General features: G+C 26.2%; 1 protein-coding gene and 1 long non-coding RNA gene across 2 annotated transcripts in view; both read right to left on the bottom strand.

Moving 5' to 3' along the window:
* LOC126898948 (protein sprouty homolog 2) overlaps positions 1-4,664 on the bottom strand; it is a 9,343-nt gene extending 4,679 nt beyond the window's left edge. The window contains exon 1 of the mRNA XM_050673374.1: positions 3,824-4,664. The gene's annotated coding sequence lies outside the window, so the exon portion shown is untranslated. The remainder of the gene's footprint in view (positions 1-3,823) is intronic.
* A 5,488-nt stretch (positions 4,665-10,152) lies between these two features.
* Positions 10,153-13,964, bottom strand: LOC126898998 (uncharacterized). The gene is made up of 3 exons (XR_007702458.1): positions 13,747-13,964; positions 11,787-11,839; positions 10,153-11,726 (listed from the first exon to the last, which is right to left on the bottom strand). It is a non-coding gene; the product is annotated as an uncharacterized LOC126898998 (long non-coding RNA).
* Between the last annotated feature and the right edge of the window lie 307 nt (positions 13,965-14,271).

Here is a 14,271-nt window from a genome sequence, read left to right as displayed (position 1 = left end):
AAAAAAAAAAAAAAAAAAAAAAAAAAAAAAAAACACATCATAGTAAAACCAATACCTTCTCAGCTTCGCATCGAAGCTAAAAGTATATCTGTGGTTATTTATGAGAATATGATTACTATCACTATGATCAACTTTTTTATTAAGTGATCAACAAAAAATAAATGGTAGTCAACTTATATATAATGTGGTATACAGCCATCAAAAAAATTCTGTTTATGCCACTTAATTTTTCTAAAATAAAAAATTGAGTGATCATCCATTTATCTTAATTTTAAACAAGATATATTTTTCTAAATATACAGTAAAATTTCAATAATCTGACAGATATCAGGCTACACGGTACTTAACATATAATAAACATATTATGTATATTTTTATAAGTTTTATGATGTATTACATACAGAGTCACATTAAGATTCAATGCTACCCTACAACAAATTATTTTTAACACCTCCGATCTACCCCTAGTAAATCTATGTACTTATAAAAAAAAAATTCTTATAATATTAAGTTGAATGTTAATTTTGGCAATTTTTTTTTATCCTTATAATTAATATATAATATATAATGTTAATGTTTATTATAAAATGTTATAAACAACTCAAAAGAAACTAAAAACAAAATTTCAAGTTATTTAATGGATGGTCTTTAACAAAAAAGCTATAGCATAGAAATTAAGTGACAAATACTCATAATTTACAATTTTAATAAATTACACACTTTATTATAAAAAGTAAATTAAAAATGTTAGATAAATTATTTTTTTAAAATACAATAATCACAGTTTAAATAATAAAAAATTTATGAATAAGATTTCTGAAAAGTTATATAAATATTGTCATCGCAGCTCTTTAATTGATACAACTTTTTTATGAAAATTGTTTTGAAAATAATGATTTAAAATTTTGCTTCATGATTTAAATACTTTATTTCTGGTACTTAAATTGATATCCAACGGAAAAGTTATCTATATATACAGTTAGTTTAAATGAAAAAAATTATGAGAATAATTTAAAAAATCAAATAAATTAAATAAATAAAACTAGATTTTTATAAATATTTTTAATCAAAATAATATCATACAGAAATTTTTTCTACTTCAAAATCCTGATAAAACTCACTATTTATCTATTTAAAATCAAATGAAATGATCATTTCAATATAATAGTTTAACATAATTTTAGGCCACTTTTTTAATTTTGTATATTTCACTTAATTGTAAGAAATATCATATTTTTTAATATTTTAGTTATAAATACCTAATAAAATTATTTATTAACATACTTAATTTTTCATGAAACACAAATATTTACCATAAGTAAATATTAGATATACGTTTGTTAAACATATATAATATATATGCTAGATATATTAATACAAGACAGTTAAAATAATATGCTACGTTTGAAAAATAATACATTTTTAACTCACTTTAAATAATTATTACTTATTAAGAGTACAATCAAATTAAAATATATTGATATATGTTTATTATATTTGGAGTAGTAATTTTGAAATTAAAGACTAGAGTAGTAAGTAATAACAACAGAGATTGAATTTTTTTCTTTCAATACATACTCGTTATTTAATTTAAAAAAAATATTAAAATTACTTCATTTGTCATTCCTAGAATTAAAATAGTGATAACTTATCCATTTTCTCATATAACAGTACAACATATAACTATATTAAAAATATTAACTAATATTTATTAAGAAGAATCTGTCATTTTGGAGATAAGTTATAACAATAGTACATTATTGATGTTTGGTTTGAAAGTTAATAAATAGAATAAAATTATGAATTTTCCTTTATTATTTTTTTTTATCTCCCTATTAAGACAATTGATAATTTTATATTATCTCATTACTAAATAATTAGATCAAAAGAAGTAGACTACAAATTTTACATATACTTTTCAAAAGTCATATTCATTTAGAAACCATGAAGAATTTGTAAAAAGTTTAGAAACTAGATGTTTTAAATTTTGCTCATTTTAAGCAAAATTATATAAACTTAGATATTCTGCAATAATTTAAAATTAAAAGTATTTACAAAATAGAAATAAACACACAAATCAAGAAAAAAAAAACTTAGGGTCTATTTAAAGGAACTTTTGGTTAATATTTATAAATATAAGTTCTACTTGCTGATGAATTCCTAGTTAGCATAAAAAGTAGAGCTACAAAATGTTAATTAGAAACAACTGTTTTGATAAGTGAAAAGTAACAATAAAAATCATATTTTTATTGCTGTTTTTAGTAATCCATGTTGAAAATATAATTTAATAGATTAGATTAACTTGTGTGACAACCATTAATTTAAAATTAAAGTTGAATGATGACTATCAAATAGACACAAATTAGAGCTCATAACCATGAAAAAATATGGTACCATAAAAATTAACTTTTAGCCCATTTTTTAGCCAGTACGAAATAAGAAGTTTTATATTTAATATACAAGTAAATATCTATAATTGAAATACAGAAATAACAATATTATAAGAATCTAAGTTTAGAACTCTCCTTAACTAAATTTTTATTTTTCAAAATAATGTTGAATTGAATTCTTTATTTTTAAATATTAATAAATGTTTACATTTTTTTGAAATTTTACTTTAAATCTTTTGTTATAAACTGTACCTTTTAAACTATAAATAAAAAATATCTGAAAAAGGGGTCCAAAGTTTGTTTTTAGTTTTGATTTAAAGCTTTCATGAAAATTATAGCTATCACTTTAAGAGAATCTGCATATATGAAATAATAAGAAACTATTTTATTTAAAAATATTCAAATTTTATAAATCAACAAGATTTTAAAGATGCTAGATAGAATGTCTACTAAACCTCATTATTTGCATATTTAACACAGTTTTAGTAAGTTTTTATTACTATAAACTTTAGGATTTATGAAATATTATAATATAATCTCAGGATGTAATGATGAAAGTTCATAAAAGTACTTATCTACTTTACTGGAAAAAAAATTAATAGAATATGAAACATGAGTTTTATAATAAAAGTATAAGGTTTCAATTTCAATTTTTCTAAAATAAATATTTTTTAATTATTTTATTACCTTAAAAATAACTATATATACTTACTAGAATATGTTATACTACTGTAAATTCTGTTTAATTTTAGCACAAGCATTTCAAGTAACATACATTAATAAACTAAAAAATTATTCAGTATCTTATTTATACAAGTAAAAATGTTGTAATGAACAAATTGTTAGAATAAATAAAGACAAGAAAAGTATGAATGAATAGTTTCGCCTTAAAAACATAGTAATACTTAATCAATACCATGTGAATGTGTTTTTAGTTACAGAGTTAAAATGAAAATGAAAAAGATACGATGATACATTCACTATCAACAAGTTTAACAATTATCTACCAAATAAAAAATAATTACGGTATACCAAGTATTACTCAACCATCACTCATGTACCTCAAGAGACCAAAAATTTAGTTTAATTTCCTCAAGGTACTTGACTAACAGTATATACAGGTAAAACATTGCAAAATAAATAATAGTGTTATACTTCAATTTCTAAAAGTCGCAAAACTACTACATAGACTTAGTAAAATATATATATATATATATATATATAGTAATATATAAAATGTTACACTAGTTTCATGAACAAAATTAAAAAACATAAGCATTATACACTAAATGGTTTGACACACAATACAAGATATTCTGTTTAAGGTGGGTGATGAAATTGTATGGATTTATGTTAAACACCACACATGATTTATCCTTGGATTGTTTTAGACATTATTTCACTAAAAATTTGTTATCAAAAATTGTACTCACAACTGGTAAAGAAAATCCTGTCCAGCATACTCGGGCGTGCCGACGTGGTCTCCCTGACATTTTCGTCTGGAAGAACAATGCCATCGCCGCAAAGCGGCCATCTGAAAATCGTTGTCCGTAATATCCTTTAGGGCTGATTAAATGTGTATAGAACCTATTATACAGTTAGGTTTTAAGATATGCCCTAAGGTTTTCCGAGCCTCTTGCACTACCGTGGACTTCACATTACGAAATTCGCATTACTTACGAACGAATACACTCCCAAACGTCGGCGAGAGTAAACAAATAATTAAACATAAAAATAAAAAAATCCGTCTACGCGAATACGTCGAACATGGTCATAGGAAAACTCCGGTCGATGATGCTGATGTTGTTGCTCACCACTGTGCCGTGTTGTCGGCCCGTCAATGTTCTCCGCTGCCAGTGATAATGAATGGCGCTTCCTTCGAGAGCAAGCGAGACAGAGATAAGCTTACTGATAGGAGATTGATAGTGAGCCAACCTCGAACGATGACCGGAAGACGACGATGAAAATAATAATATTAAAAAAAAAAAATTGTTCTTAATTTACAAATTATTCCGTAAACAAACGCTATAAATACTGATAAAACATATAAATCTGATTAATTAGTTACATTAACAGTCTACGTAGTAGAGCGGAAACGTCTTGTGACGTTAAGAGCGTTCATTACTATGACAATTGAAGCACGTCTCGCGTGTGCCAGCCGACGATAGCTACACTGGCAGACTACGACCACGACCACGACCGCCGGAAACAAACTACAGAGAGCGGTGATGTCCCGACCAGATGGGTAACGCGCACTGATCTGCCGTGTTGTTGCCTGATGAACACAGGCCGGTAGCTAATGCGTGGCGCAGTGGAGGTAAATGCCGTATAGGCAGTTGATAGTGGGGATAGGCTGCGTGCGGCACTACGCAGTCCGTCGATTGAACGGCGGATGCCGTCGATTCATAAACACAGGCAATGTACAACGGCTTGTTCTCCCTCCGTTCATTCAATGGCGGTTACAGTATTTTACATTTACCTCCACACCGATCCCGTCCGTCGGTTAACGCTCCGTGTTACTACTGAACTGCAGTATGTTTCGTACGTAAGGCAGTCAGTAAAATTCATTGCGCGCAGCCTTATAGAAATATCATAACTTTTGTAGCGGAATTTAATAACCACTTTATCATAGAAATGAACAACATAATATGCTGTACATATCGCACTGAAAGAGGGCCGTATCTCGAAAAAAGTCGTTTCAACTTAAACGGGCTCAAAGTTTCCATTAGAGATACATTGCGTGGTACTTTGCTTTTAGTATTTCTATTAAGTTTGAATCAAATTTTATGCAAGTTTTTGTATATTTAAATTATGAAAAACGAACTTTATCGAGAATTATATAAAAATGTCATACATCACGAAATTTGTCTCTCCTGTATTCGTTGTGCGATGTATACGTATATTATGTATTTGTAAAAATTCAATATCGTAGTAAACCCTCAGAATCCAATTATACCGAAAATTATTCTGTTTATATACACCACATAATACTTTTTAGGATACTAGCGACCATGTTGTGGGACCTCGGAGAGATTTAGCAGCTCCAAAATTTCAGAAAAAATTACACACATGATTACATAGAAAAAATGTATTCCAAAAATTTTGTTGAAATTTTACCTACGCTAACGATAATCTACTCTAAACTAACATTAAAAAGTATCACGATTATCAGCATAACACAAAGAGTTACAGTGGCACAGCCACTGTACTTGTCCGAGTTTTCTTGGACAGAGAAGCAAAGCAAAAGAAAATAGATGATAACCGATAATTGTCTTTCATCTATAAACTATCTATTTACTAGTAATAGAACAGTTTTGAATGATTTTGATCACTAAGTTTTTTACAGAAAATAAAATTTTAATTCTTAAAATAATGGATATACGTTATAGAAAAAACTCAAAATAATCTAAAACATGAAAATGGGCTAAATATCTGTATACTATAATCCCCAAAATTTCCATGAAAAAATGTTTTTTCTATGAACCATTGGTTAACGAATTATCTTTTACTCTCGTTGAGCCACAATAAGTCATTAAAAATATGTGAACACTTAAACATCTTTAATCATCTATATTTATCAAATTAGATGAATAGATTTTTCTGTTTCAAGTTTACGCATGTCATTCATATATTTTTGTGATAAGCCTACCATCTAGTGAATTGTAACTTAAAGAATAGTTTTATTCATAACATCTAGAGCGCACTGTAACATACATATATTTCACAATCGACAAAAATAAATGGATTTTATAAATGTAGGGTGACAAGAGTCAAAACGAATTATTCTCATTTTTGTAAATTTACAGGAGTGACCAAAGTGGAAACTAGTATGAATTAAAATCTGACAGTGATTAATTTCACCATCGATAAACGCTTCGATACGATTATGAATATTTTTCTCACCAAGTAATTCATATGCTTATAATAAATTGACATAATTTTACGTCGAAAACGTAGCATGTGAAATAAATTAGTGAGCTAATTGAGGTTAGTAGTTCCTTGAATGAGACTACTCAAAAAACTGTTGAATAAAAAATAGAAATGGAGACAAAATAAAATACTGGAAATTAATCATTACTTCCAAAAATAAATATAGATTTTTTTATTAATGACTTTACTGTTTTGAAGTAATAAAATCGAATGCATGTCGGTATCATAGTAAAATGAATATATATTATATCAGAATTATCAATTTAAAAATCGCCCGATTTTAAAGTGCATTCGGCAGCGGTCGTATTTCACCGATCGTATACGAATGCACAAAAACACAAGGCGATGCACTTGCGCGTACTATGACGAAAATGCGGACTGTGATCGAGCATACTTCTTATTCATTTTACTATGTTCGTTATCACCGACATCAGAAAATCGATTATCAGCTTTTACTAAATACCAATATTAAACCGATATTACTCCCCCCAAAAATTGTTTATTCTTTTGAGGTTCGACTACCAGAAGTTCAAAATTTTTGGGCTCTAATAAATACACACTATTAAATTGATACTTGAAAATTTGTTGTTAACAGAAAATGTTTAATTATAATTGAAGTTTATTTTATTTATTCAAATTAGTACTTATAAATGGTTTATTTTTTTTTTGTATAAATAAGTAGAATAAAGTGTACAGTTATAGTTACCCTAAGAAAAGTATTTGGTTTTTATTCAGAATATTTATTTTGTTACATAAGTCGAATTTGTCTCACTAGATGTTATAAATAAAAGAACCCAGCACAGTGGGGTAGCGGCACAATGGGATCGTGGCATAGTTGAGTCCAGTATAGATGATATCTGACAGTGATTAAAATCACTATTATAAAAAACGCTTCGATGCAAATCTGAAGATAGTGTTTAATTTAAAAAAAAAGTTTGTCAAAAAAGTAGGTCAAGTGAGAGCAGAGAAAATAAATGATAGCTACAAAAAAAAACCACATAGTAAAATAATATTAATATGAATTTCTTCTCGCGAGAGTAGACTACAGTAATGGGATCCTTGATATTTATTGAATCTAAATGAGATAAAAATCAAATGAGTTAAACATTTTTTTCTAACTCAAAAAGAATTAAGAAAAAATTCAGTGCCACAGTCGTGAAAGACCCAAGTGTTACCGTCTCAGAAACCGTACGTCGCATTCGTCACTTAATAAAAATGGAAATTTAGCCAGTTTAAATTTTAAAGTTAATTTTCTCGACTTCAAAGAAACAAAAAAATTTAAATATGTTTAACTTTTTATACTATGTCAATTAGATTGATATAATATTTATGAAAATCAGTGTAATCCCTTTATAATAAAATAAAATACAAAACCAAGAATTTTAACACAAAAATAACATATTTTTGAATACGGTAGCTATTTTTACCATGAAGACAAAATAAAGTCAAAAATTTTTTTTTTTAATATATTAAAGTATATTACATAAACTTTAATCTAAGATATATATAAAAGTGTCAGTATTTCCGGAACATTTTCAAAAATTAAGTTAAAAAAGTTCTACTTTCTATATGCATTTTTATGTTTTGAACCCTCCCTGTATTAAGGGAAATGGTCCGATTTAAAAAAAAAGTATGTCGAATAAAATAGGGATATAAATATTATTTTTTATAAAAAAATTGCATTGATTCATACACTTTTCAATAAGTTATAGCATAACAAATATGAAATCGAGAATTTTCACACAAAAATAGCATTCGGTAGCCATTTTCACTGTGAAGACAAAATAAAGTCCGAAAATTTTTTTTTTCATAATAAAGTATATTACAATAGCTTTAATTTAAGATATATATAAAACTGTCAATATTACCGGAACACTTTCAAAAATTAAGTTGAAAAAGTTGTCGTTTTGAATCCCCCCCTGTGGGCAGGTAAAGAGTCAAATTAATAAAAAATACATTAAATGATAGGTAAAAACATTATAAATCTATAAAAAAAATATATATATATTGATATATTCATTTTTGAAAAAGTTATGGCAGTTTTAAGAAAAAAAAATTGAAAAAATTTCGAAAATTAGCGATTTTTAAATTTGTAATTTTTTTGGAGGTTTCCCCCTTTTACGGGGAACGAGGGAAATTTTTTCAATTTTTGAGGGTAATGTCTTCGACTAGATACGATTTGTGATCTTTTAACGTATCGTTGAAAGAAATTGGTTCAGTGAGAGCTGAGAAAAAGTGGTAACAGACAAAAAAAAAAAAACACATCATAGTAAAATTAATACCTTCTCAGCTTCGCGTCGAAGCTAAAATGTTACTAGAATTTGCATTATACCATCAGAAATCGTTTAGCTTGATACATTTTTTTTAATTAATGGATTTTTCAAAAAATTTAATAAATATTATATATAGTTCTTGAATCCTTAATTTTTTAGTAAATATTAATATTATTCAGATACTCAGATTCAGACAGTTATTGACCCTCTTTATATTGGTCCATCTTCAATTCCTTTGTAGTACTTTTTATAGTTGAAAGAAGATATTAAATTTTGCCAAAAAGCAGTTAGTCTGCCTAAATAAAAAATAATAATTTCAAATATCAACAAAAATATAACAATAATTATACCCCTGCTAATAAATTTATCATATTTATTAACTAATGTAACATTACTGATTAAGTGATCTACTTAGCTCAGTCGGGAACACATCGAGCTTTACCTGTCTTTTAATACACTAGCTAACTTTTAAGAAAGGACATTAAAAAAAAAAATAGTAAAATTAGAATTTTAAGGATTATAAAAATTAATCAAAATTTAATACTAGTCATTTTTTTAAATATAATATAAATTTTATTTTTATACTAGTCGAAAATAATAATTTTTTTTTTTTAAGTAACTAAGTATGGGATCTGATATAAGTTTTTACATAAATATCCGGTATCCCCCGGCAATTACCAGGTAGTAGGGTGATCCAGGCTGACACTGATTTGAAATGAGTTTAATAACATTTTATTAATTATAATAGTTATTATAAGTTTGAGCCTTTCTAAAAACTTGTAGTGCTTGTACTAAAAACACTGATTCTGCAAAAAATTTAATGGTAAATATTTTATATTAATTGGCAAATTTAACCATAAAAGTCGAAATGAAACGAAAATGTTAATATACTTTTCTAAAATTCAAATGTCCTCTTAAACTTTGACTATTCATTGGATTTTTAAAAAAAGTATGTCGATTGAAACTAGACTTGAAACTATACTGTTTTTCTGCGAAGGTTATAATAGTTTTAAATTGAAAAATAAATATTAATTTACTACGTCAACGATAGTGATATTATAATTTGCTTGAATATTTTCGTAAATATAAAAAAGTTATGGGTTTTCTTCAATTTTTGTGGGGTAATGTCTTCAAAAATATATTAAAGAAGATTTTATTGACGTACAATTAAGCAAAATTGGTGAAATAAAAGCTGAGCACACGAGGCGATGGGCACAACAAAATCGCATCGTAGTAAAACAAATACTTTCTCGGTTTCTTACCGAAATGGCCAAAGACGCAAGAGAAGTGTAATATAAAGTAAAGGTAAGACATAAGTAACCGAACTAGTTGTATATGAGTGGTAAAGGAGATGGGAGGACAAGGTGTCAGGAACTACTACTCTCTCTAACTAACAATAGTTATGGGGTAGAATAATTAAAACTTAAAGATTTTAAAAAATTAAAAAATTATCCAACTTCAACAATAGTTCGAGTAAAAATAAAATAAAATATTTAAGAATTAAAACAAAATGTTCATTACACATGTTGTTTATTCTGAAAATCCAACACTTTTACAATATTAAGGTTTGCCTATAATACTTAATTTTTTATATTTTTCAATATTATTACATTTTTTATGACATTGTAATATGAAAAATAAACTAAATACCTTATAAAAGGTATTTTAAAGTCTAGACTTTTAACGTTAATGTATACAACAAAAATCGACAAAAAACTAAAAATATGTATTTTTTACACAATTACAACAAAATGTATATAATATATAAATATAAGTTGCTTGATTGCTATTTAAAACATTGTAATTTAACGATTGAAATCACATATGATTTAATAACACGTACTTTTACAGAAGAATGTCTGTCCAAATTTAACCAATTTTAATTTAGTGGTAAATTATATTATTTTTTTACAATTTATAATTTGTAATTACTAATTAATATATTTTACAATAGTAATAAACACAATAAATGATAGATTATAATTTTCAGGTATTTATATAAATTTAATGTATGAAGAAGTAATACTAAATTATAATAGACATTTTGTAGTTTAGATCTAATTAAGATACAGCGCGTTTGTTATTTTATAGTTATTGTTTTACATATAGTATATGTAAAAAAAAGTAAAATACGCTATATGTATTATAAATAAATCATATATTACATTAAATTTATAAAATTTGGGTTGAAATTAATTGATTTGAATGAAAATCAAGCTCTAAGATTAGTCATTTAATTTGAATAAACTGTTATTGAAATTACTTATATTATTAACAACATGTATTTATTATCTGCTATAAAAAATGGGATTATGCGCAATCTATGCAATTAGGATCTATAATAAATATCGCCGTGAAAAAAAAATGAAATTACGGTTACAAATGAAAAATAAAACCCCTATTGTTCGTTCACAAAATATGTGTCTGAACAATAAAAGTATATTTAATTAGAAATAAAATTATACATTTAAAGTACCTAACATAGTTTGTATATGCTGGCAGGTGGACCTAACGTTTCTTTATTGTCAAATGTCACTCCCAGTTGATAGGGCCAGTATTTATTATTATATTTTCTTTAAATTGAACACTTTAATTAGATAATATTAATATGACTGAAATTAATGGTTATCTACGAATAAAAACTTATTATGACTTAATTTCTAATTATTATAATTGTAATTATACGTATCAACCTTAACACTTAGTGGAAGACATGGTGATTTCATTGTTTTCTTATTCATTATATTATTCTACTTATAGTTAAAATACGGATAAAAATATAAATAAAAGAAAAAAAATTGGTAACAAGTCAGTCTTTTCAATTTTCTTATATAAAAATTAAAAATATTTGCAGACAAATATATAATACTTCACTTAATATAAATGTTAACTTAAAATTATTCATATGTTTTTAAGGTGTTATTATTCTTGGTTGAATGTGATTTTATTAACAAAATTATTATTATTTATAACTATAAAATTATAACAGCCACTATAAAAGCCTTAAATGAGAGAAAAGTGATTAAGTTCATAAGCTTTGGTGCTTTAGTGAATTCATTTAATGAAATCGTCTCAGCTACACAGTATTTATGTTATTCTGTGGACGCCGTTTCTGGTACACAAAATTACTACACTGTAAATTTAAAATGTAATTAGATTCATTTAAATTTTATTTTGTTATAATCTGATTTACCTTTCATTTATTGTAATTGCAGTGGTTTCGGAAATTGATATTATTTTTGTAATCTAAAATAAAAAATTATTTGCTTCAATAAAATATAAATATATCAAGAATGGTCGAATGGAAATTGTTCTTAGGTAGGCAAATTGTTCGTTTCAAAAAAATTTAAGCTCACTCAAAGTAAGGTATAAATTTCAATTATTATAGTCCATACTAATGACGGTTTTGCACACAGGTTTATGAAGTTTCGTGCTTATTATAAATGAAGAGGCAGCCAAATCAAAGTACCGTATCCACTACTGTAATGATACTTAATCCACCAACTACAATTATGTACGAGATCGCTAAAATTTGCATGTTTTTCAGCACCCGTTACTAATTTATACTAATAATTTCTAATGTAAGTGTAAGTTGACTAATATAAACTCCACAGATTATTATACACATAATACCCATTATCCTCATTTGAACATGACTATGAATTGTATAAAATGATTGTACACTAATTAATAACTGTTTTACAGACTTGAGTTTCATTAGAACAAAGAAACTTAATACATACTTGTAATGTTATATAAAATTATTGTTTTTTTATAAAGAAAAAAAAATTATATTAAGTTGACAAATAAAAAAACTTATTTTCGTATTTTATGATTTATGTTTATCATTTCTCATATCTAACGCAACCATATTAAGCAACTCAAATGCTTAAATGAAATTCTTAAGATAAAATGTTTAACAATGTAAATTTATATTAGCATTAGCTCTATGTTTTTTTACAACAATGTAAGAATTTTTATTTAATTAATAAGTTTTTATTTGCTATCTGATCCTTTTAGGGGTAATTTTCGAATGTTAAAGGGCTACCTACTATTATATCTGTACTATTAAATGGCGAATGGTCTAAGTAACACTTTTACTGCTCGATGACCAGTTTTGTATAATTACTTTTTGAGATATTAGCATTTAAAGATTTAGAAAAGTTGACAAACGCTCTATTTTTACCATAACCATAACCCAACCATTTACCATAAATAAGAATTCTTCCACATGGCGAACCCCACCGCGTATAACTAAAAACTATAACAACTCAAAAAGTAATGGTACAATTCTGATTATCAACTTGCTAAAGGTTTATTTAGATCTTTCTCCATTTAATTGTAAAATAGTAATAGTAGGTTTTCATTTATTTGTCGAAAGTTACCCTTAATATCTACTCTCAAGAATAATTTTTTCTTACAATAAAAATTATATTCACAATGGCTTATAAAAATAAATTAAATTTTAACTTACAAATTATTACTAAAGAATAATTATTTAATAAAAAAAGGGGACATAGTATATTTAATAAATCACATTTCATAATAACATAGATGACCAGATTTTTAAAAAAAATTTGTTTATAATGAATTAACTAAAAATTAGTGAAAAAATCAAAAACTATTAATTAAATGACTCTCTTAAAATATATAAGTATGTTTTTTATTAATACAAGATAATCAATTTATTACAAAATATGCAAATAATATATTGATTATTTCTTTTTATTTTCTTTAACTCGTCATAAACTTAATTAAAACACTGTACGACATTGTACAGTAATATTGAAATACATGGTAGATTTAAAACCAAAACGGATGTTTTAAGAACATTTAAAATTGATCGTTACTCCAAGACTTTTATTTTACTATAAAACTGTAAATTACAGAAATAGAAAAAAGTGAAAAGAATTAATTTATTTTTAATGAGACCGTAGCGCTTTTTATGAAATGTACTCAATCACTATAATAAGTTGGGTTTTCCACTATTTGTATTTATTACTATTATTTCTTATATAAAAATAATTAAAAGATTATTTTTAAAAAAAACGAAAAAGACACTTTTATTATGTCTATAAAAATGAATAAATAATAATGTATAATATAGATGAAGGTGTAGATGACGAAACAAATTTAATCACTATAGTACTCACTTTTGGTGCGATGGACATGATTGCTGTAATTTAATTGCTAAAATATTGCTTGAATCTTAAACTCTTGATTATAATTGTTTTAAACTAATTATTTAAATGACGGCGAATGAGATCGAGTCGAATTATCACAACGTCTTCGCCGACTTTTTGAACGATGAGGACGACGTGCAATGTTGGCGACTGTCGGTTGTAAACTCTGTCAAGGGTCTGGTCACAAATCGAAATGGGCCGTTCTTTGGCAAAGCGATTGCCATGGAAACGATTCGGATGGGCGGCACCGAAAGCTCCACGCTTGTTCCGTCGAATTTAAACTTTAGCCATAAAAAATAAGAAGTAACGCGGCGCTTTGTTAGCAATTTCGCTGTACCGTCAGATCAAATACATCTAGTCAAAACCTAATTTTTTGTTGGCGGTCAAAACCATAATAATAGAATTATTTTATACTCTATTTATAAAAAGCCAACAAATCCCGTTCGGGGAAATTTACCCTGAAATCTTCGTTTGAGTGCTTTTCATTACTTTACC

The sequence above is a fragment of the Daktulosphaira vitifoliae genome, unplaced genomic scaffold (assembly GCF_025091365.1).
Source record: "Daktulosphaira vitifoliae isolate Bord-2020 unplaced genomic scaffold, ASM2509136v1 Scaffold_2, whole genome shotgun sequence".
Taxonomy (NCBI): Eukaryota; Metazoa; Arthropoda; class Insecta; order Hemiptera; family Phylloxeridae; genus Daktulosphaira; species Daktulosphaira vitifoliae.
This window is presented reverse-complemented; position numbering and strand designations above follow the sequence as displayed.